The 21,493-nt window shown below is 36.2% G+C and overlaps 1 protein-coding gene across 2 annotated transcripts in view; it reads right to left on the bottom strand.

Annotated features, from left to right (window-relative positions):
• The window catches only part of CTTNBP2NL (CTTNBP2 N-terminal like), a 49,265-nt gene that overhangs the window by 9,162 nt on the left and 18,610 nt on the right, over nt 1-21,493 (bottom strand). The window lies entirely within an intron of this gene.

Below are 21,493 nucleotides of genomic sequence, written 5' to 3'. Positions count from 1 at the left end.
AGAGGCCCTAGTACAGTAATAACATTAATGAGAACAAACACTGGTATAGAGCTAACTATTGTTCTAAGCATTTAGATCCAGATTAACTCATTTAAATTTTACAATCCTATAAAGTAGTGCTACAATCTCTACTTTGCAGATGAGAAAACTCTCACAGAGAGGTCAGTAACTCGTTCCAGGTTACTTATCTACAAGTGTTCAGAACTGGGGTTTGAACCCAGGCAGCCTGGCTCGGAAATCTGTGTCCTTAACCACTATGCTTACTGCCTCTGCTTACGAACGCTTATATTACCAACAGGTATATCTTCTCTGTTCTTTCTGTTACAGTATTTGCATTTCTAAAATATGGTAAGCATGATAATGTTATAAGTTTACATATTTAAAGACCCAACAAGGTGGCTGTAGATAAGTAAAGGATGCTAGAACTAGTTTCACATTCTAATCTAGGACTATTTGGGATTTGTACATACAGAACTTCCCTCAGTTGTTGGTTGGTCAAGAGGGCAGAGGCACTCACAACTAGAGGTCCAGACAAAAATCCCTTCTACTTGCTGCCAAATTCCACCCCCTCTTCTAGTCTTTGTTAGGGTGCTGTCTTCCCTCCTCCTTTCTGTCCCCTTCAGGGCATGTGAGCTGTGGGGTGAGAGAGCAAGGAGTGCAGACTGGTGCTTGGAGGGCTTTGGGCCTGGGTGCCAAGGCGGATCTAAGGGTCAGGAGGCAAGTGGAGAGAGATTCTTAGGCTTCTATCTTCTAAGGACTTGAAGTATTGCTTCATATGAGCATGGTATATTTCGTGCAGATGAACAGAGTGACAGTATCAATTACTTTATCACACAGACATTAGAAAGTTTCCTGAGACGTTTTATAATAATACTTAATAAAATGAAGTGTTAATACATGGTTGAGGAGAATTTATCAAAAACCACAGCAAAGTGCTATAAAATTTAAGCTTTCAAATGAAATCTAGTTACGAAAACTACTATCATTTATCAATCTTTAAAAATTATTTCACCAGGAGCTATGTTGTCTTACCACCACCATCCACAAATGGTTATTTGACAAGAAAGGAAAATTCACAATTCAATGGCTATGCTTAAAAAAAAAAACCCTCAAGAAAATAAAGCAAACATGGGGTTTCTTTAACACAGAAGTATGTTTGGTGCTGACATTTGGTGCCCCATCTTCATTAGACTGTCCAAGTTGAAGACCCAGGGATCACTTAGCCTTATACTACAAAGTGGTGTTGGTATCAGTTGGCGAATGTTCAAAGCAGAGTTAGAAGCCCTGGGTTTTACTTCTGGCTTGACTATAACCATTTTAAGTGATGACATTATTGGAGCATTTGGATGATATTTGTATACTGGAAATATGAAAACCAAAATCCATTTGTTCCTTTAAGTTATTGGTAACCATCTTCCTAGCCTTATTACAAGTATGTGTATATGTGTGTGTACACATGTGAGCATGTGAGAATTAAAGGGAGGAAGATTTGAAAGACAGAATCCAAGACAGAATCGTATTTTTTTCAGTTCCAGATTGAAAAGGAAATTCTCAAAAAAAATTTCAAAATAATCTCTAATCCGTTTCAGATGAAGAAAGAAAAGACCAATTCCAGAACTGGCTATTTGTATTATTTTTAAAATCATGGTGAGAGTAAAACAAAAAGCTAGTCTTTAATTACACTTTTAAAAGCAATAGTGTCAAACATGGGACTCATCAATATTTTCCTTTCACCAAGAACATCTATTTCTTTTAAGTTCAGGTAGAAAAACATATGATTGATAATCCAGGATTCAATGAAAGTATAGCTATTAATGTCCTAAGGCAAATCTATGTTTAGAAAAACACTTAGACAAAGCAAGCAAGCGAAAAAAAAACTCCTTAAGAAGTTGAAATTCCACTTTTCTTTCACATTTTTTATTCAAGGTTACCATTTCTGTAGGATTAGCTGTGGTAATGGAATGATTATTAGTACCGAAACTAGTTGAGTAGGCAAAAAGGAAAAAGTAAACCTGAATTATTTTTATGACCTTTTCCTTTTCAGAACACCATGGAGAAAGCAGGACGGGAGAGCAGGAGCTGGCAGTACAATTCATGACCTTGACATTAGACCTGCTGAGAAGCTGTCTCTCAGGTTTGAGTATATAGTTAACTAATCCTTAAAAATATGACTTTTTAAAACCTACACTGTTATTATCCTATGTAATTAATAAGCATCACAGAGTTACGAGTAATAGATGAGGAGCTTCTTTGGTGAGGTCTCAGACTTCTCTGAGAACAGTTGTTAGGCTGTCTGTTTTCTCTTGAAGTACTTCATAGTAATTCCATAATCACTTGCATAGTAATTACAAGTTACACAAAACTGGTGGCTTTGCACATAAATGAAAAGAATCTGTGGAATGATCTAAAAAAGACTCCTTGTCACAAAACAATTTAAGTGCCTTCTAATATGAGACCCAAATATGGGAAAAGTGAATTTGAAGTCTTTATTTATTATACCAAATACTGGATAGGAAAATGAGAGATGGTATATGGTATTTTTCAACCAACTTAATGCCTCAGTCAGGCGCATTGTATGGATTACAGATTTAAAAGCACAAATAACAACAACAATAACCAAGAGTAGATGTTAAGATTTGAAGAATGGAAGAAGAATTTTAGTGGAGGTGAGTACTGGTTATCTATTCCTGAATAACAAATTACACTAAAATTTAGTAAACATTTTTTATTGCACATAGTTTCTGAGGGTCAGGAATCTGGGAGGGGCTGAACTAGATGGTTTTAGCTCAGTGTATCATGAGGTTGCAGTCAAGCTGTTGGCCAGGGCTGTAGTCATCTGAAGGCACGACTAGGGCTGTGGATCCATTTCCAAGCTTATTCACATGGCTTTTGGCATTAGCCTTGGTTCCTTGCATGTGCTGGCTTCCCACAGAGCAAGTAATGTGAGAGAGAGACAGAGAGAGAGAGACACACACACATAACAAGATGGAAGTCCCAGTGTCTTTTACAACCTAACCTCAGAAGTGACATGCCATCACTTCTGATGTATTCTATTGGTCATGTGTATTTTATTAACCAATGCCAGTAAATGAGGGCGGGGACTACATAAAGGTATGAGTATCAGGAGGTGGTATCATTGGGGGCCATCTTGGAGGCTGGTCACCACAAGGTGAGTGACCAGATAATGCTACCACTATCATTTACACCTCAGGCCAAAATTTAGAGACTAAGCACCCACACTAAAAACTGTCAAGGCTGAGTTTTAATAGTTTAATGATATTTCAGCTATTTATAAGAAAATTTAAATGATCTGGATTTGACTTTTTGGGGGAAGAGTTCAGTAATACAGCTAAAACTCAATGAATTTCTTGCAATTTCATTATTTTACTTCAATGACAACATATATTTTAACTGAACAGAAATTCCCACACTGTCAGAAAACATGATGGTTTTTAATTTCAGACAACAGGAAAATAATTGGCTACTTGGACGGATTCAATGATAGAGGGTATTACTACAGCAGACAAAACATACTAGTCATCTATTACTCATTTGTTTTTACTGTCACAGGATGAATGAAACATACCACTACTGAAAGCTCAAAATAAAATCACATAATGTCGTTGGAGTTTGCCATGCTTGCTCTCCAAAAATTTCAGCTTTGCTATGACAGACTTCAAAAAGAAAGAAGCAGCAGTCACCTTCTCTTCCCTCCCCAATGTTACTTACACTATTACGTGTACTATTATATATACATGTATGAAAGATATCATTATAACACATTTATATATGTATGTATATATGTATATTCCAATCTTAAAAAAGGAAATCAATCTCTTTATTCTTTGGATGATAATCACCAACATGAAAAGTGGTTCCAAATCTAAAAGTTTCTTTAAGGCCCATTTAATTGGGGGTTTATATTCAAATATAAGGTTTTATTTTGAAGACTCAGGCTGGTAACATAACTGGATTAAGATGCATCTTTGCCATTTATTGCCAATTTTGAAGTGATACTTTAAAAAGTAATCAGCAATATAAACATTGTGCCTTTAAAAATGCCTGAGTACCTCAATGCCAGGGATCAGAAAGATAAAAGAACATAATTCCAAGATGATTTTTGTCAATGTCACCAAAAGCATGTTAAAAGGAATCCTTTTCATACACAAGTTGAGTCTATTAATCTTCAAATAATTTCAACTCTGGAGTCCCTGATAAACTATAAATAGCTGCCTGAGCAACTGGAAATAAAGCAATCATTCTGGATAAAGACGATAACAGCACTACAAGTATACCCTTTGTTCTGCAAATTCCTTTTCACTTGCCGAGAGAAAACTGGATTTTAGTGTTTGACAATATTGATTAAAAAGTATTTACCCTCATTTGAATTAAACTTTAATTTTTGGAAAATGGTACAAAATTTAACATAGCAGTAAAGAGAGAAAATTTTCATGATTTAAAAATTATTTCTAATGTATTATTGAAAACCCAGTGCTACTTCCACTTAACCATAAATGCTGTATTCTCAAATCTAGCCTTTTCTATACATTTATTTTCTTTAATACCTTTTGTCTCTAAAGTCTAACAGAATTGTATCTTGGCTCTACTACTTTCTACCTGTAGAAATTCCCTTAACTTCTCTGTGCCTCAGATTCCTCATCTGGAAAATGCGGATAATAATCTACCCATAGGTTTTTTATAAAAATTAAATGAGTAATGTAAAATGCTTCCTACAGCACCTGACATAGTAGGTACTATAAATATGAATTAATTTTTTCAATAACCAAGTTTAGAATATAGAATATAGGTTTTCCTTCATTTTAGACCCAATGACTAAACCCACCCCTGCAGATTTAAGATCCTATAAAACTGGACTAGGTCAGGAAATCTTTAAAAGCAAAACAAAATTCACCAATTCGCAAATAACTACAAAGTAATATATCACTAAACACGTATTGGGAACCTGGATAACCAATAACAGTATCTATTCATTTAGCAATTAATCCTGCTATGTGACATTTTATGTAATTTGGGATTTCTCTTGCATTATGATTAAACATTTCCTACTTTCATTTTTCTTCCTGCCTAGATTGTAAGTGACTTGAAGGAAGAAGCAGTTCTCCTACACTTTGCTTCTTCCTATAGCCTATATTTTGCCTTCAGCCCAAGACACTTAACAGATGTTTACTTTCCAGGCTCTTTCCTGATGTCTCAGCCTCTCCTTACTCTCATCATTCTAGTGAGGGCAATATTTTATTTTGCTATTAGTAAAATTGATGATTTACTTAGTATAATCACTTAAGGTAATATCAATTTATACAGGGCGGGGACTACATAAAGGTATGAGTATCAGGAGGTGGTATCATTGGGGGCCATCTTGGAGGCTGATTGAAGTAGAATGAACTTGAAAGATTCTCTTTGGAATGAATTTGCAGCCACGGATATTTATAAAAGCAATTATTTACATAAGGATAGATGCTAATTTATTATTATTTGACTAGTGTACTACTAAATTCTTTTTGAAGACTAAAAATGGTAAGTTTAGGACAAATAGCTACAAGTGTGATACTACCAGCTTGTAGGCTGCTTGTTGATAGAATAAGAATATGAGTAAACAGCATGATGTAGCTACTTCAACATTCAAATTCCAAAGAGTCTTCCAAAGACTCCTAATGAAATTGAAATAAAGATGTTGAGGGTTTTTGTCTTTTTTTTTTTTCAAATGTATATGGTTGAAACAAGTTACATATACATTCTGGACTGGTTCTACATAAATAACTTTTTCAGGCGGGGCAGAAAAATGTGTAAAGGGATTCAACAAGCACAGAACAAATTAATGGTCTGAACATCAATTAAGAGTTTTATAGTATAATTTTAATGATGCATTAGATCCTAATCTCTTTTATTCAGGAGACCATACTTCTCTTAAAATATAATGAGAGTCAACACCTACCTCATACCATGCACAAGAAACAGCGATGGATCACAGACCTAAAGATAAGATATGAATGGCCCAAAAGCACATGAAAAAGTGCTCATTAGTGATCAGGGAGATGTAAATTAAAACGATAATAAGATACCACTGTACCACCACTAGAAAGATGAAAATGAAAGACTGACAACACCAAATGTTGTCAATTAGGATATGGAGCAACTAGAACACTCACATATTGCTGGTAGGAGTATAAATGGTGTAACTACTTTGGAAATTAATCTGGAAATTTCTCATAAAGTAGAAAAATGCCTAGCTGCTTTTCCACTTCTAAGTATTTATTCAAAAGAAATAAATACATAGTCACAAAAAGAATTTTACAAAATTGACCACAGCAGCTTTATTCATAATAGCCCCAAGCTGGAAACAATCAAATATCAATCAATAGAAGAACAGATAAATAAAATGTGGGGCATTCATACAGTGGAATACTCTTCAGCAATAAAAAGGAGCAAATTACTGATACATACAATGACAAAGATGAACCTGAAAATCGTTACACTGAACAATAAAAAGCCAGACATAAAAGAATACATTCTGTATGACTGTTCTAATGAGCAAAACTAATATATGGTGAAAAAAATCAGAACAGTGGTTGCCTCTGGGTATAAGGGGGACAACTGACCAGAAAGGAGCACAAGATAACATTTTGATATGATGAGAATGTTTGCATCTTGATAGGGTGTAGGTCAAATGGATGTGTGCATTTGTCAATACTTAGTGAACTCAACACTTAAGATCTGTGCATTTCACTATATCCAAATTATATCTCTTTTAAAAATATAAAAATATATAATGAGAGTTAAAAGGAAAATCAAGTTATATGTAACACATGCTTTATATATAGTGTTGCAGAAACATGGGAAGTTCAAGGGAAAGGAATTTTAATAATAGTAACAACAGCAGAAACAATGAAGGGGGCACTAACGCTGCAGTGTTTATTCCCTGCCAACCGGGGTGCTCAGTGTTTTACATGTCTAATCTAATCCTAACAACATTCCCCTGGAGGTAGACATCACCCTATCTCCATTTTATGGAAGCAACTGAACCCGAACATGCAACTTTCCCAGGGCCACGAAGCCAGAGAAGTAGTGGAGAAGAACAGTCCATGGTACATCCTAAGTACTGAATGCGTTAGCTGCATGAGAAACACACAGACAGATGTGACCCAGGGCTGCAGGAATGAGTTCAGCTCAGTAGGTCTCGATCAGTAGCTTAAAAATGAAATAGAGCAGAATAGAAAATATCACAGAGCACTGAATGTTATAAGGTGAGAACTGTGTCAAGAAACTTTTCTTCCGGCATAAGAACACAGGGGTATGTGTGTGTTAGTTAGTGTAACCCCCAGGGTCACAATACAAAATCTATCTTTTACTATGTGCCCCTGTCAAGAACTTTGAAAAACACTAAAATAGAATGAAGAACCCAAGAAGTCTGACTCCTGAATCTATGATTTTAAATAGTTTAAGCTATAATAAATATGTAAATTCTAAAAGAAGTGATAAGGAATCAGTATTATTGTTTTATTTTAAACTAACAAATGTTATAAAAGTCTACAAACCAGGAGAAGTTTGGCCTACCATCAAATATACAAAATGTAAAAAGAAAATTAAAAAATCTGTGTTATCAGGTCTAGACAACCAAAAATAGCACTGGAGAAATCTGAGAAAATTTTCTGGACATATGGATGACTCACAGGGGCACATGCTTTGAATGCTTTTATTAGCACCATGTTTGCTGGGTACTATATATGCTAAGTGACAAGAGGCCAGGATATGGGGACATAGATTTGACTAAGTAAGATGTAGGCCACTGTTCTCAAGGAGCTTAAAATTTGCCAGACAAGTTTAAGGCCTAACAGCAGAAATAAACAAGCTACCACTGCTTGTTTAAATGTTTTCTAAACAATATCATTAATGTTTAGAGGAACACTAAGTACAATTTATTTGATCAGAACTTTCTAAGGCTCAGATCTTACTCATAAGGAATAGGAAGGAAAAGGCCAGCCCTGGAAGTGGGCGGGTTCTGACAGATAAATGAGACTATCAGCAATTTAATGAATCACAGGAAACACCACAAGGTTGAGGGGGGCACACAATCTGCAAAGTGTCTCTGAAGTATTACACAAGGAGACCCCGCCCACAGACTGTGACTGCATGTGATCCTTTAAGGAACTGTGAACTTGAAAACATCTTTGTTAGGGATGTGCTCAGGCTTTTTCACTCAGTGTATTAACAGATAGCACAGAAACTAATTCAAGGTTAAAATATTAAAAAAGAGCTCACTAAGTATGATGTGAAAGGATATCTTCTTCTTTCTCCTGTTAGGGGATTCGATAGAAGGAGGATTTGAAGCTGTACAATTGTAGGATGAGTCTTAACTCTAAAAATTTGTTTGAAGCAAGATTCTTAAATTACAAACAGACTGATACTACTAGGAAACATGGTAAGAAACAAGCTGCTCAAATGTAAGGTCCTGGGAAGAGGTCCTTAGCTTGGCTGGGACATAAAAAGTGTTCACAATTAAAAGTTTATCAGGTAAACAGGAATAAGAAGTTTGTAGGGGTAGAGGAGGGTGTGGGGGGAGTGGAGAGACAGGGTAAAATGAAAAAAGGGGACCGGTATGGTTTGAGAACCACACCACGGAGAGAGTAAGATGTCAGGGCAGGCAGACAGAAGCAAGGACAGTGCTAATTATGCATCCTAATGACAGATGGTAGAACGGAATATCTACGATGACATATTATGAGAGAACAAGCCCTGTGCCACAAGTCAGAGGAAGGAAAAGTGGCAATTTCTATTGTCACTGCAGCCTTATGGAGCAGGAGGTAGCTGGCACCTGCAGTCATACAGGGAGATTGAGACTCAAATTAGGGAAGGATCATTTTTATTTAGAGAACAGAATGGGGAGAGGGGTAAAGAGGCCAAGACTGAAAAGTAAAAGGTGGGCTATACGTGCATTATGGGTGTTTAATGATAACTTTAAGCGTGCACTGGCAGTGTTCATCACTACAGTAAGGCACTGAATACACGGTGAAATGGAGCATGATGAAGCTGACCACTGCTACCATTAATTCCAAGTGATCCCAACCCAAGACTGTCTTTATCGTCATAACAAGTGTTCTGAAGAGGATTAGAATATGCACGGATCAGAAGAACAGGGGTTATCTTTGTCTGGAGATACATGAGCTCTTCCTTTTTATTCTAAAGGGTGGCAACACCATGAGGAAACTTTAAATGTCATGACAAAAATGGGATAACCAAGACCCCTTTCCCATTTCAATCCCACAAGGAACAGGAAACTTTAACGATTTCTAGGTCTGAGGTAGAGAAGGTGGTCGTTCTTCCCACTGATATAAGAGATTGCAGAAAAGAAATGGCAAGAGACTGAAAGGAAGATTTTAAAGGGACAAGAACTCAGAGCTATTAATTTGGAAAACGGAGAAAGGGGGGATGATGGAGATTTTGTGGAAGCCAAAAACAAAAAGACACTGGAGAAATGAGACATAAGTAAATACGTTCTGTAAGACAGAGAGAGGACGTATGAAATTCAGACAGATGCCCATAGAGGTCTGTAGCTGACAAGTCTGCGAAACAATGTTTTTTGTATATATCCAGATAGATGAAGAAAGACAAGCAAGACTGTACTATTTTCTCTGATGCTCGCAAAGCTCTGACTGGTTACTAACCAGTCTGGAAATGCAGAGGACCACATCCCAGTTTGACAGGATTGTGTCAACCGAGGTAAAATGTCAGCTGAAAACTGATTATGGTCTCTGATTTTTTTTAGATGAATGCAAATACATAGTGAACAAAGGGACATATCCCAGTTATTTGGTATCCTTTAAAAATATGGAAACAAGCACAAAGTAATGATTTCCTGTCTGAAGAACAAATTGTTCCTTCTTAGTACAGGGTGAGACGTAAATAATGTCACTGAGGGGGAATTATCAACAACAGTAAAAGTTATGAAACTTTATTATATTGCTAAGCCTCTCTTCTAAAAAAATATGAGTATTCAAGTTAGCCTTAAAGGGCCTGAACTTATTCTCTCATATGACAAATATTTCTGAAGAACTTACTAGGTTCCAGAAATTTGGGATGCAGTGCTGAACAAGATTAAGTACCTCCCCCTACATTAAGTGAAAAAAAAACAAAACAAAACAGCTAGACATAAAGAAAACAGGGATGAAAATCCTTACAGTCTGTGATGCCGATCAGCGAGAATTGTCTGATTCTGATATTATCACTAATCTAGTGCAGACAAAGAAAAAGAGAAAGCACATTAAGTGTGGTTTACTTCTGCAAAAATTCACTGGGTACTTTCTGTGAGGGGTTCTATATATGGAGTTTCCAACTAACAAGATCAGAGACTTGTGAGTTTAGTAGCAACACATTCACATACTCATTTCCACCAACGGATTCAGTCTTCTGTTGAACAGTCAGCATGCTGGGCATTGAATGATATTTAAACATTTTTTGAAGTTAGGCATATCTTAGAGCCCTCTGGGTGGAGCTGGCTTTCTGAGACAGAAAATACTTTTTGTTGTTAAATGATGGGATATTTATGAATGGAATATGGAATATTATGAACTACACATATGAAACTGAAGACAGGAAAAATATTTTGAAGGGTTGTAGGTGCCCTGCTGTGATAAAATTTCTTAAAATTTTAATCATGTAGCTGCTCATACATATGTTGACAGCTTTATTTAATTTGAGTCCATGACCTATGAAAAAATCTGCTTTGAAAGAATAACATTTAGGTATCTTGTACAAAAGCAGAATTTGAAAATTAGTGAGAAATTTACTGTTTGCTCTTTTGGGAGAAAATCAGAGATATGGTGGTAACAAGCTCATGCTTTCCCTAAACATTCTATGCTTGTCTCCACTACCTTAACTATATTTTAGGATTAATATGGATTTAGATGAGATGTATAAACTACCCAGAAGTAAAGACAGTTAAAGAGTAAATGTTATTCACTCCTTGCCACCCCATTGCTCATACTATATTTCTTACAAATATAATTTTTATTTTAATTTCACCAAAATAAAAGAATATTTTCTCATAAAAAGTTTAACTGTATAGATAAAGCTGTAGTCCTTCCTGAACACAACCCAATCTCTCTCTTCTCCAAGAGTTCTTAGTATGACGGTTATCCTTCTACACATTTTTCCAAGCAGATACATATATCAAATCACATAGATATTATTATTATTGTGTAAAACTGTTTTACAACTTGTTTTCATTTATTGTATCTTAGAGATTTCTTCTTTTTAATGGGGCCGGCCTGGTGGCACAGCGGTTAAGGTCGCATGTTCCGCTTCTTGGAAGCCCGGGATTCATCAGTTCAGATCCTGGGTGTGGACATGGCACTGCTTGGCATGCCATGCTGTGGGAGGCATCCCACATATAAAGTAGAGGAAGATGGGCACGGACGTTAGCTCAGGGCCAGTCTTCCTCAGCAAAAAGAGGAAGATTGGCAGTAGTTAGCTCAGGGCTAATCTTCCTTGGGGAAAAAAAGGGCAATTATATAGATTATATAATAGGTCATAGTAAGGATGCACCAGTTTATGTGGCTATATTTTATTGATGGACATTTAGGTTATTTAGTTTCCAATACTGTTTTACATAATAGTGCAATGAGCATCCTTGTGCATATATGAGAATAGTTTGGTGGAATTGATACATTACTATGCTTTTCTAAGGAAATAATTTCCTATATAATAATATAATAACTTTCATTCTATAAATGCTCCCCTTCCATAAAGATTTTCAGGAAACATACAAGATGGTTTCCGTCCGTCTTTCAGGTTATTCCTACAACTGGCTGAAGTGAAATACTAAATGATAGACCTTGGGCTTGATTTTCTTTCTTCCTTTCTTTCTTGCTTTTTCTCCCCAAATCTCCCCAGTACATAGTTGTATATTTTAGTTGTGGGTCCTTCTAGTTGCAACATATGGGATGCCGCCTCAGCATGGCCTGACGAGCAGTGCCATGTCCGTGCCCAGGATTCAAACTGGTGAAACCCTGGGCCGCCAAAGTGGAGCGCGTGAACTTACCCACTCGGCCACGGGGCCGGGCCCTGGGTTTTATTTTAGAAGAAACCTTTTTGTTTTCCTTTCTCTTTTCTTTATGGCGACAACTAGAAATAACCTCTAATTAATCCCAAATCACAAGGCTAACACATGCAAGGAAGACACAATAAGAGGAAGTCAAAATAACAGGAATAAGCTGTTTCCCTTTTTTATTTGTTTTAGTTTCAAGCTGAATAAATGCAATGAAATTCCCCACTGCTGTAATCTTTTCTGAAGTCTCTCCCCTACTGCTAGGGAACTGTGTGTTCTCTCAAGTGGTAGCTCTTTGCAAGCTGAACTGCCCCTTTCGTTCCTCAAAGGCATAAGAAAAACAGAGCCCATAGGAAGATGGCAGTTAAACGAGAAATTTGTTTATTCTTCTGGCACCTTTATTCTGGAACTTCTAAATGCCAAACTTGTAATATGAATGATGATGTGATAAAAAGTTGTATAGCAAGTAGCTGGTATCAGACAATTATTTTTAAGAGTTAGCTATTATACATGGGATTCAATGTTTTTCTGAATGGAACAAAGATGCTTAATCACGTAGGAATGCAGTGATCTTTTTTATAAAGACCCAATTTATAAACGGCCCATATATATGACCAGCCTTCTTTGCTTCTTTTGGCTCTTTTCTGCCAGAGTACCCCACCTCTGAACCTGGGACTTCCCTTTCACTAATTTCATTCCCTTCTCAGGGCAGACCATTTTGGGAGCTCCTACCATTCTCAAGGGAACTAAGCCAAAGGGAAGGAAGGAAGAGGTTTTGGGAGATGTATTTCTGGCTTTACCAGTTGCAACTTAATACTCTTTCGTATTTGTTTTACTGTGCACACTGTTCTGTGTCTTATTTTTTCACTTCCTATATCTTGGAGAATGTTATACATAAAGAGCTCTATTCTCTCTAACAGTTGCATAGTATTCTATAGTACCATCACACCATCATTTACTTGACCAGAACCCTAACTGATATGTAAGGTGTTTCTAGCATTTTACTGCTATGAACAATGCTGCAACAAATATCGTTACACATACACTTTATTGTATAGGCTTAAGTACCTCCACAGCATAAATTTCTAGAAGTGGATCATGAAACTAGGTTAGTGGGGTCACAAGCAGCATTTCAAGAAAAATAAAGTACAAAAGAAAAGAAAATAGTGTAGTATAGCATGGTATAGTGAAATATAGTTACAGTAAAACATAAAGTTAGTATACATCTTAGTGAAATTTTTGTTTTAGTTAATATATGTATGTGGGTGTGTATGTGTGTCCTGGATTGGGTCAAAATGGTGAAACGTATTTCAAAAATGTTTGAAAGACACCTCTTTAGACACTGGTGTGATAAAAGGTATCTTTATCATAGTCTTCTTTCTTCCCCTAAACTCTGTGATCTTTTCATTGGATAGTTTAGGAACTTACGTTGGTTTTTCAGGCAGAGAAATTTGAATTATTTAGAGTGTGTTGGAAAAGAATAATATTAACAATATCAGAAACAACAGAAAAGGGAAGAATTTAACTATAGTTCTAATTAGCTCTAATATCTTTTCCTACAAAGTGAATAATACATGACTAAATTATCTTCTTATGGCAAGACTATTAATAAACAGAAATTTGAGCAAGAAGTTGTTGTACAAGATTATTGCTATTTAAAAACAAGTGTGTCATGGGGGCCAGCCATGTGGCCAAGTGGTCAAGTTCATGCACTCCACTTCGGGGGCCCAGGGTTTTGCCGGTTGGGATCCTGGGCGCGGACATGGAACCGCTCATCAAGCCAGGCTGAGCCGGTGTCCCACATGCCAAACTAAAAATATACAACTATGTACCAGGGGGCTTTGGGGAGAAAAAGGAAAAATAAAATCTCTAAAAAAAAAAACACAACAAGTGTGACTGATTTAAAAGTAACTGACATAATACAGAAGTTTTGAAGAAAAAAATTAAAATGTGCATATGAGGGGCCGGCCCCGTGGCCGAGTGGTTAAGTTCCTGTGTTCTGCTTCAGCAGCCCAGGGTTTTCCCAGTTCGAATCCTGGGTGCGGACATGGCTCCGCTCATCAGGCCATGCTGAGGTGGCATCCCACATGCCACAACTAGAAGGACCCACAACTAAAAATACACAGCTATGTACTGGGGGGCTTTGGGAGAAAAAAGGAAAAATAAAATCTTAAAAAAAAAAAAAGTTCCTATGATTCCACTACACAGGGACAACCACTATTAACACTCAAACTACAAATTTAAATCTATATGTCTGAGTCTTTTTTCTATGTACACACACATATATGTTATTCTTATAATTGAGATTAAAGGATATATCTAACGTCATGACTTGCTTTGTAAACTTAGCACTACGCTGTAGGATGTCATTGTCAATGTACCATGTCATTAAAAGTTCCTCATATGCATCATATTTTAAAATAGATAGACAATAGTCTACCACGTGGATGTACCACCCACTTCATGTAGCCATTAACCAAGGGTTTACTTTTTATAAAGAATTAATTGGAACTAGATCAACAGAACTATGTTATCATGGGATGTCTGGAGGTAACTGGAAATAATTTATAGAAAATGCTTTTTATAAATACACTTTTACATAAAACCACGTAGTCTTGGGGGCCGGCTCAGTGGCATAGGGATTGAGTTCGCAGGTTTGCATCCCGGGTGCCGCCCTAGCACTGCTAGTCAAGCCATGCTGTGGCAGCATCCCACATAAAATAGAGGAAGACTGGCAACAAATGTTAGGTCAGGGCCAATCTTCCTCACAAAAAGACAAAACAAAAAACCATGTAGTCTACAGCAACTCTCCTCAATAAATAGGTGTCCTGAGACTAATAAATTCAATAAAAGAAACCAACATGGAATTTTTATTCAAAAGCATAACAGAGAAGTAACTCTACATCCACCTATTCTGTCTGCAATAACTGACCCTGGAGCAGCATTCAGATATACAGGTATCAGCTATAAATGCAATCCTCTTTAAAACGAATTTTCCTCTTGTGGTCCAAATTAACAATGAGAAAAATAATGCTTTCTAGGAAATAGTAAAGAAACAGTACATTTGGATGTCTATTTCCTGACTAGTGATATGATATACTAAAATATAATTTAAATAGTTTAATATGAAAACATAATCTTTGAGCTTGTTTCAAACAGGTAGATTACTTTTGTTACTCCTAGGAAAGGGGTACTAATATTCTATCAGAAGGTGAAAAAATGTACATATTGCTTGTCTTTTCTTCTTTGGAAAAACTATTTATCAGAAGAAGCTAATAAACTATTAAAACTAATAAAGATAAAGGATAAAAGCTGCTTTAAAGGAGAGCAGTTCATTAAAGCAGCAGAAGTATCCTTTGCTTCTTTTTGTTGAAATGTTTATGATTTTTAAATTACTATTAAGTTTCGCCATTGGGAAAATAATTTAATTACTGAACTCTATTCAGCAAAATTTAAAGAATTAAATGATAGAATTCTAGTTTCTAGGGACCGGCCCGGTGGTGCAGCGGTTAAGCTCGCATGTTCCGCTTCTCAGTGACCTGGGATTTCTGGGTTCGGATCCTGGGTGTGGACATGGCACCGCTTGGCAAAAAGCCATGTTGTGGTAGGCATCCCATATATAAAGTAGAGGAAGATGGGCATGGATGTTAGCTCAGGGCCAGTCTTCCTCAGCAAAAAGAGGAGGATTGGCAGCAGTTAGCTCAGGTCTAATCTTCCTTAAAAAATGAAAAAGTTCTAGTTTCTAAAAAGCAGCAGAACAAAGCTGAAGAAGCTACTCCACATCACTCTTCTTGATCTATGAGAAGGTCAATAAGAAACGGGATCAAGCTCCTTCTCAGATAATATTTCAGACACACAACAAGAACATAAAAACCAATTATGTTCTCAATAAATACAGAAAAAGCATATGATAAAATCCAATATCCATTACTGATAAACACTCTCAGCAAACTAGGAATAGAAGGAAACTTCCTCAACCTGATAAAGAAGGTCTGTGAAAAACCTACAGCCAGCATCATATTTGATGATGAAAGACTGAGTGTTTCCTCCCTAAGCTCAGGAACAAGGCAAAGATACCCTTACCACTTCTATTTGACTATGTACTGGAGGTTCTAGCCAATACAACAAGGCCAGAAAAAGAAACAGAAGGCATGCAGATTAGAAAGAAATAAGTAAAACTGTCTTTATTTGCAGACATGATTGTAGAAAATCCGATGGAATTTTTAAAAAAGCTATTAGAATAAATGAGTTTAGCAAGGTTATGGCATAAGGATCAACATACAAGATTAATTTTATTTCTGTATAACAGTAATAATCAAATTAACATTTAAAAAACAATGCCATTTATAATAATCATAAAAAATATGAAATACTTAGTGATAAATCTAACAAAAGATGTGAAAGAACTATACAATGAAAACTACAAATCACTGCTGAGAGGCCTAAATAAATGGAGAGGAATGCCATGTTCACAGATTAGAAAATACAATATTGTTAAGATATCAATTCTTCCCAAATTGATCTAATAGATTCAATGCAATCCCAATCAAAATCTCAGTAGGAGTTTTGGAGAAAATGATGAGCCGATTCTAAAATTCATATGGAAATGTCAAAGATGATGAATAACCAAAACAACTTGCAAAAACACAATTTGGAGGATTAACACTACTTGATTTTAAGACTTACTATATGGCATAGTGATCAAGACAATGTGGTATTGGCATCAAGGTAGACAAACAGATCAATGTAACAGAACAATGTCCAGAAATAAACCTATAAATATATAGAAAGTGGATTGTGACAAAGATGCCAAGGCCATTCTACAGAGGAAGGCTAGTCTTTCCAACAAATGCTGGTAGAACAATTGGATAGCCATATGCAAAAAAAAAAGGATTTTGATCCATTATTTTGCACCATATAACAAAATTAATTAATTGAAGTTTATCATGGACTTAAGTGTAAATAAAGCTATAAAATTATAGGAAAAAAACAGAGGAAACCTTTCTAACCTTGGTTTAGGCAAAGATTTCTTATATGTGACACTAAAAGCAAAATCCATAAAAGAAACATTGATAAATTGGGCTTAATCAAAATGAAAAACTTTTGCTCTTCAAAAGATACAGTTAAGAGAATGAAATGAGAGGCCACAGACTGGGAGAAAATATTTGGAAGGCATATATATAAGGAATGCCCAAAACTCAGTAATTCTGAGAAAACAAATAACTCAATTTAAAAAATGGGCAAAAGATTTGAACAAATACTTCACCAAAGAAAACACAGATAGCAAATAAGCACATGAAAAGATGCTCAACATCATTAGTCAAAAGGGAAATACAAATTAAAACTGCAATGAGATATTACACACCTATTAGAAAGGCTAAAATTTAAAAAGACTGGCCAGATCGAGTGTTGGTGAGGATGTGGAGCAACTGGAACTCTTACACATGCTGGTAGGAAGGTAAATGGTACAACCACTTTGGAAAATAGTTTGGTAGTTCCTTAAAAAGGTAAACATACACCTACCATGTAATATAGCTATTGCATTCCTAGCTATTTATCCAAAAGGAATGAAAGCGTATGTCCATACAAAGGCTTGTGCATGAATGTTCATAGTAGCTTTATTTGTAATAGTCTAAGACTGGAAACAAGGAAAATGTTCATCAACAGATGAACAGATAAAACAAACTACGGTACATACATGCAAATGGAACACTGCTTAGTAATAAAGGGAATGAACTATCAATACAACAACAATATGGATGAATCTCAAGATAATTATGCTGCGTGAAAGAATCAGGCCAAAGAAAGGTATATACTGTATGATGCCACTTAAAGAAATTCCAGAAAATATAAACCAATCTCTAGTGGATTGGTGGTTTGAGGGGAGGGGGTAGGGAGGAGTGGGGAACGTTAGGTAAAGGAGTTACAAAGGGGCATAAGGAAAATTTGGGAGGTGATGGATATTTGTTATCTTGACTGTAGTAATGGTTTCATGGGGGAATACATATATCAAAACATCAATTTGTATACATTAAATATATGCAGCTTACTGTATGTCAATTATTCCTCAATAAAGCTGTTTAAAAAAAAAATAACAATATACCAAATCAAATAATAGAGAAATAAGCAAAGAAATCAATGGAAAAAAATCAATTCTAAAAAGGCTTCCACATTGTCCCTCTTTTTCCTGTTTTCATTATAAAGAGGGAGAGAAGGAAATAAAATATAACATCTGTTCCATGCCCCAGAGGACACGCTTAACCCTTGCCAGCTGTCTCAAAATACATGCTTTTGGTCATGGGGGTGGGGATGGATCAACTCAAACCCGTCAATTCCCCTTAAGAAAAACAAGCCAAGGAGTAGGCTCTGCTGATAACAAAGATTTAATTTAAACCTTTAGCTTTCTTACAAAAGACAGCATATTATCAGTAGTTCTTGCTTTATGGACTATATCTTTGTTCCTAAGTGGATGGACTTTAAAAGCCATGTTCTGAGCCAACCCTAACAGCCTAGTGTTTAAAGTTCTGTGCTCACCGCCTTGGCAGCCCAAGTTCGCTTCCCCGTCGCGGAACCATGCCACTTGTCTGTCAGCAGCCATGCTGTAGTGGCGGATCATGTAGAAGAACTAGAACGACCTACAACTGGGATATTCAACCATGTGCTGGGGCTTTGTGGAGAAAAAACCCAAAAAACAAAAAAATCCTTATGTTCTAATAAAAACTAATAGTAAATAGGCACTGAGGACCTTGATGAGCACTTGCTATCTGATTCAGTCTTCACAATAGCCGTCCCATTTTACAGGTAAAGCTTAGAGGGTAAATAACTGGTCTTAGATCATACAACAATGAAATGGCAGAGCTCAAACCTAGGTCTGACTGATGCGAAAGCTCATGCTCTTAACAGCTACACTAATCCAACATTCTAGGTGATAGTTTCGTAGAGTGCCTAGTAATTATCTTTATGTCTCTTTTTGAAGAGTTGGGATTTCATGAATGCGCTTTACTCAGAAAGAGTAGAAATAAAAAATATCAGCTATTTCAACAATAAAAAACACATGAAAATATGGCCCAAAATGGCCACAGATTATTCTCTTCTAAAACATGTTTCACAGTAATAGTTATGAATGTAAATCTAAAAACCTTATAATTCAATTCCCTAAATAAAGTTGTGTTTGTTTCCTAACATTCCAGTTCTTATCCAGGCAGAAATTGGACTTCTCTCAGTTATAGCTTATAGACATACGATCTTTATCAAAGATCTAACTACCTGCTCCAATCCTAAAATCTCTTCCTAAAAATCATCTATCAAAATGGGATCCTTTTTGGCCAAAAAATTGTTAGGTCCAGGCTTATGGGTGCCAAAGAATGCTTCTGCTTTGAGTCCATTTAAGTACATTCACAGATGTGTTATTAAGCAAGCTAATACCTGATTTTTTTTTAGTGCAAACACTCTTGACAGGCTTACTAGTATAGGACTATGTATGGTGATTGCTAAATTTAATGTTACTTTCCTCATCTCAGACCAGCCTTTATAATCATCTGCTTCCATAACAGGCACAAGGCCTTGACCAAAAGCAGATGTCAGACCTGACTTATGGTGAACTTGTATTTGTGAGGTTCTTGAGCTACAGCACCTTCCATTCCACGATAGCTTTTGTTTTGTTCTATATCTTTGGCATAGTCATAAGAGCCTGATAATTATTATTATTTTAAGAATATTTTCTGCAAAAGTAAATCATTTATTGCTTCAACACAGACATATATGTAACATTTAGATTTTTTATTTCTGACCCTTGCTTGATTAAAAAAACTAACAATAGTTAAAACAATAGAGTGACATATTACAGTCTCATACTCTAAATATATTTCTGACTTTGTCCTGTCTACAACATTTTTGTCTGTAAATCTTCTCGCTTGGGGAATTCTGCAATGGCCTTTGGCCAAAAATAACAAAGTTCTATCCTAGGCTTTAAAAGAGTTATACCTGTTTTATGATTGAGGCATCAGTGGAAAGGAATTCAAGACTCCTTAAGCAATTTTACATGAAAGTTGTAATACTTTACCATTTATAATTGTAGAAGCAATTTAAAGAATTCTTCAAAATAAACTGATACTAATACAAGGTAGAGTTTACTGAGTCATAGTAAGTATGGCTTTACGTCAGATCTGAGATGTGCAGATATACCCAGTGTGGAAGACTCAAAAATAAACTATTTAATCTAACTTTTATTAGCAGTCAAATCTATTTTCCAATTTTTTTAAGGTATGCTTTTTGGTGAGGAAGATTGGCTCTGAGCTAACACCTGTTGCCAACCTTCCTTTTTTTTGTTTTCTCCCCAAAGCCCTGGTGCATAGCTGTATACCCTAGTTGTAAGTCATTCTAGTTCTTCCATGTGCGATGCCACCACAGCTTGGCTTGATGAGCAGTGTGTAGGTCTGCGCCCAGGATCAGAACCAGGGAACCCCAGACTGCCGAAGTGGAGTGTGTGAACTTAACCACTTGGCCACGGGGCTGGCCCCCCAAATTTTTAAAATTAAGGTTCCTTCATGTTCTTCTGGAGTTGTCAGACAATGCTGGGAAATAATTTCCTAGATTTGCTTAGAATTAATGAGCTCAGGATCTCTCGTTGAACAGTGTGGTCCCCCCCAACCCCCCCGGTACAGTTCACGAGCAATGCAATTTGCTGTCACTGTGCAGGGGATTCCCATAGTGCTTTCATTCATGAAAATAAAGTGGTCAAAGGGAAAGACTTTCATAAAGAATGTTTTTCTGTGACATAATCCCTTCTAAAACAGAAAACACTTTATTTAATAAAGTTCATTTAGGACCAAATACAGTATAAATGCCACTGTAACAAATAGACTTCAAACATAGAAGAGGCTGAATATTACACTCTTTTCTATTGGCTTCCCTGGTTCTATGCCAAACATGTCTTGGCTGCAACAAAAGAGTGAGGAGACTTTGATATTTTGGGGAGAAAAAGAACATAACTATGGGGGCTCTAGAAGGGTGTAGCTGGAATCTGGCACTTTGTAGAAATTTTGGAAAATGAATGAAGCTCTTTTACAGTTGTAACCCTATAGGTAGGATCTATTTACAAACGATGGAAACTTTATATTATATCCCTATAAAAACCTAACCCTTGCCAATGTGTCCTACATTTATGTAGCAGCAACAGTGAAACATATGGTTTTGTTCAGAGATTCAAGGTTGAAGAACAGGTTTTATGTCCAAGAAAAAATCTATTTTGAAGGTAAGAAGAAAAAAAAAAAGATAAGCCTTTTTACTTTAAAAGGAAGGAAAAACCAATCATAGCTATTTGGGACAAAGACCAAAACCTTTTCAACCCACTAAGCATGAATTAAGAAAGAATACTAAAAGGAAGAAAATAAGCAGCTGCCATATTAGTCCAAGAAGTTCAACAGGTGTTTG

This window comes from Equus quagga, chromosome 18, assembly GCF_021613505.1.
Source record: "Equus quagga isolate Etosha38 chromosome 18, UCLA_HA_Equagga_1.0, whole genome shotgun sequence".
Classification (NCBI taxonomy): Eukaryota; Metazoa; Chordata; class Mammalia; order Perissodactyla; family Equidae; genus Equus; species Equus quagga.
The sequence above is the reverse complement of the archived record's forward strand: the minus strand, read 5'-3'. Positions and strand labels throughout refer to the sequence as shown.